This window comes from Elephantulus edwardii, unplaced genomic scaffold (genome assembly GCF_000299155.1).
Source record: "Elephantulus edwardii isolate Elephantulus edwardi_28Jun2011 unplaced genomic scaffold, EleEdw1.0 scaffold00121, whole genome shotgun sequence".
Taxonomy (NCBI): Eukaryota; Metazoa; Chordata; class Mammalia; order Macroscelidea; family Macroscelididae; genus Elephantulus; species Elephantulus edwardii.
The window spans coordinates 4,356,669-4,360,972 of NW_006399871.1; positions in this window are offsets into that span (position 1 = coordinate 4,356,669).

The following is a 4,304-nucleotide window of genomic DNA, read 5'->3' on the forward strand; positions in this document are numbered from 1 at the left end:
GGAGCAGCTGGTGGGATTTGAATCTCATGCCTTTGGGATTGCAATACCACTCCTTGTCCCTAGGCTATACGAGCTCCCTGATACTAGCTCTCAGTAGTACTTTGGTGCCTTTTAATCCCAGCAATGTCTGAGGTTCTATATGGCTGAATTGATTTGCTTCTTATTACTGTAAGTAAAGTCTCCAATAGGTCTTGTCACTACTCTATGGACCATTACCATGTGGTGGTGATGGTGGTTTATCTGATAAGATCAAGAGGCTACATTGAGTACCAAACTATTGCCTTCACCTTCTGCTTCTTGACTGTGCTTGGGATACCATGATAAGGCTTTTGGTAGATCCAAGGATGAGGAATAACAAGTAATGGTAACAATTCAATTCTAGAGTGCTCGGTCCACTGAGAATTTTAAGTATAGCGTGTCAGGCATGAGAGTAGCAGATTCAGGTCTCCAGCAATGTCATGCGGGAGAAGAATATCCATCAACAATACAAATACTATGAAGTCGTGCATGCTCCCCACACCCCACTCTTTATTCAACAATTCTAACATCCTCTCTCCCTCTACTGCTCTCACCACAGAACTCACAGGCAATACTCAGGATGACAAGGTTTGAACTGAAGCTTTGTCTGACATACTTTGGGCATGTAGGAAGGAGGGACTGGTCCTTGGAGAGGGACATCATGTTTGGCAGAGTAGAGGGTCGGCAAAGGAGAGGAAGACCTTCAATGAGATGGATTCTGTGACTGGAGTGGTGGGAATGAGTGTGTTTGAGATGGCTAGGTTGGCACAGAATATAACAGCATTTAGAGCTCTTGTACATAGGGTCGCTATGAGTCACAAGTGACTCGATCGATGGTACATAACAACAACATGTCACAGTTCCGGTTGGGAACCACTCAGGATACAATTCCTTAATCAGGGATGGCTTCTCAGAGGTTTACAGGCAGGCTACCCTCTGGCCCTCAGCTTTGCAGCCTTGGTTGCTGCTGTATTTAAGTGTTACAAAGCTCCTTGAGCTTCACCAGTTAGATGCTAGTCCTACTCTGCCAGCAAGCCTGGTCCTGCAGGTGCGCAGCTCTAGTACGATGAGTTGGCAGACCTAGCTCAGCTCTGCCACACACAAGTCTGTCACCTCTACCACTGATGCCGGCACTCTGATTTTACTGCTTCTTTTGCCCACTTCTCTCAGTCTTTCTCTCTTTGTCTCCAGTGCCATAACTGTCTCTCTTTGGTTTGCGCAGAAATTTCCATCCCAAGGGACACTCTCTGGTTCTTCCTTCCTGGTGGCAGTGAGAGTCTAATTTTCTACCTCAGAGCCTGCCCGTGTTCATGCCCTGTATATCTCATTTGCATAGTCCTGCCCCCAAGGTACCATTGATGTATTTATAATATTAGAAAGTTATCCAGTGCACTTGGTGGACCACAGACATCTAGCAGCTGCATGGTCCTTCCCAGTCATATGGTAATAGTAACACAGGAAACAGCAAGAAAAGCCACATTTAATAATCCAGTATAGCACAAAGACAGACCTCGTCCTCTTGGTTCAGCTGAGCTGGTGCAACTTTTGTGCAGGCTGGAAGCTTGCATGTCTGCTGTAAGTGTGCATGGTACCATATCAGGGGTTCAGGTTGATAGAAGTTGTAGGAAAATCAGTACACAGACATATGGAAACCTCAATGAATGGAAGTCCGCGCTCAGACGACATCTCTGTACTATATTGTTCACTTTCCTCGAGCCCAGGATCAATCATCTCTGGATGCTGCAGGGAAAGAGATCAAGCATATTGTATCATCTGAGCCTCTTTCAATGCTGAGATCTTCTGGTGAGTATTCACAGGGATTATTTTCTTACCTTGGGCTCATTCCAAGAGGTCATTGGCATACCCCTCCAAACTTTCTTAATAACCATAGTGTTGTGTTGTTGTTGGGTGTTGGCAAGTACAACTCAAAGCGACTCTATGAACAAATTATCTAGACCCTGTTTATCCTTCACCATCCTATACTTCCTGACACACAAGAGCCCATTGCGGGAGTCACCGTGTCAATCCACCTGGTTGAGGGTCTTCCTCTCCTTTGTCAACCCTCCACCCTTCCCAGCATCCATATCCTTCTCCAAGGAATAGCCCCTCCTAGCAACATAACCAAAGTACATAAGGTGAAGCCTCATCATTCTTTCTTCCAAAGATTATTCCAACTGCACCCTTTCCAAGACTTATCAGTTTGTTCTCTTGGCCGTCCAGGGGATGTTCAGTGCTCTTCTCCAACACCACAGCTCAAAGATGTCAATTCTTTTTCTGTCATCCTTATTCACTGTCCAATTCTCAGATTCATAGCAAATAATTGGAAAGACTATGGCCTGAATCAGATGCACCTTAGTCCTCAAACTGACATCATTACTCCTCAATAATTTGGAGAGGTCCCTAACTCCAGATTTCCCCAGTGCAATGTGCCTCCTTATACAGGTCCTATTTTGTTCATTTCCTGTAACATCTCATCAGATCACAACCAAGTGCCCAGGAATGGTTCTAGGCTCTGACTTTAGATGATCTTTCTCTCCTGACAAAGTAAACAATAAGATGCGTGACAAGCTCATTGAATTCTGGCACCTGCAGCATTCTTCCTCTTTATTGTCCTTTACAGACTCTCCTGAAAGGGGATGTGACACACAGTCTACTTCAGGCTGGTATAAACACAAGTGACAAGCCACCTGTCTGTGTCAGACATGAATGCTTTCCTCCTAGGCCAGTGAACCGTCGGGGGTTTCCTGAGGGGCTATCAGTCCACTTTGAGGGAGGAGAGTGACAGGTTGTTGGGACAAGAGATGCTGCAACCACAAGTAATTTACCGATAGTACATTCATATTAAGTCACATCCATACCACTTCCACTTTATTACACAGTGCTACTAGGTCTCTCCTCTTTGTGGCTAAGAGGGCCAGATGACAGCCAGTTCAGAATGAACAACCCAAGAATCATAATAATCGGGTGTCCCATGGTCAAGGTCAGATCCTCAGGAGACCAGCAGCAAACTAAGAGTTTGCTCCCTGTCTTTAGTCCACCTTCCTTCCTAGGGGCCACAATCGCACTTGTATCGGGCTGACTGCAGACTGCAATGGTATCCTGAAGCTACCAGATGTGTCCTTCGAGGAGGAGGGGAGAGAGAGAATTCCGCAACAATGAATGAATATAAAAAAAATATGAACTGGGGAAGGGAGAAGGAAAGTATAGGGGGACAAAAGTACAATGCATGAATGGAAACCCAACTTTTCTGTAAACTTTTGTTAAAATTAAAATTTTATAAATATAAAAAGCCCCACGCAGGGGACCGTGTCCAGCCCTAGGGATGGATCCATCTCTACTAAAGCTTTTGTCTGTGGAACACCACGGGTGGTGGAAGCTGGCTGAGGGGGGAAGGGATACACCTGGAGGGGTCACTGCCACGTCTCTCACCACAAGAGGGAGCCAGAGAATGCAGGTGCCTCCCTTTGGCTCTGTGGTGTGGCACCTTGGGTTAGCCTCACCTGACTGCAGACTCCCGAAGACTTTCTGGGTTGTGTTGTTGTTTTTGCTGCGTACTGTAGAGTTGGAACTAACTCATAGCTGATCCTCCAGTGGGTTTTCAAAAAATAGTTAATTGCGTGGGAGGAGATTGCTCATCTTTCTCCCACGAGCGCTGGTGGCCTTGAACTGCACGTCTTCAGGACTGCACTGCAGCTTCTTGCTAATAGGTCACTAGAGCAGGGTTAAGGGCTGTAGTCTTCAATATGGATTGAATCTCAACATCAAGAAGACAAAGATTTTCATCACTGGGCCAATTGGCAGCACCAGGTTGGATGGAGAAGAGATTGAGGTTGTTAACAGTTACAGCTTGCTCGTCGGTTCCACAATCAACACTCTTTGCACTAGCAGTCAGGAAATCCAAAGACGAACTGCATTAAGCAAATATGCTGTCAGGGACCTTTCCAGAATGCTGAGAAGCAACAATGTAAGTGTAGAGACTAAGGTGCACCTGATCTAGTCCATGGTCTTTGTAATTACTTGCTATGCATTAGAGAGCTGGATAATGACTAAGAGTGACAGAAGACGGATTGATGACTTTGAGTTATGTTGCTGCAGAAGAGACTTGAACATACCATGGACTGCCAAGAAAACAAATAGATCTGTCTTGGAGAGAGTGAAACCAAGTTTCTTCTTGGAGGCTAGGATTTTGAAGCTCTGTTTCATACATACTTTGGGCATGTGGCCAGGAGGGACTGATCCTCGGAGAAGGACATCTTTGATCTTTGCAGTAAATTCTTCAAGTTTTC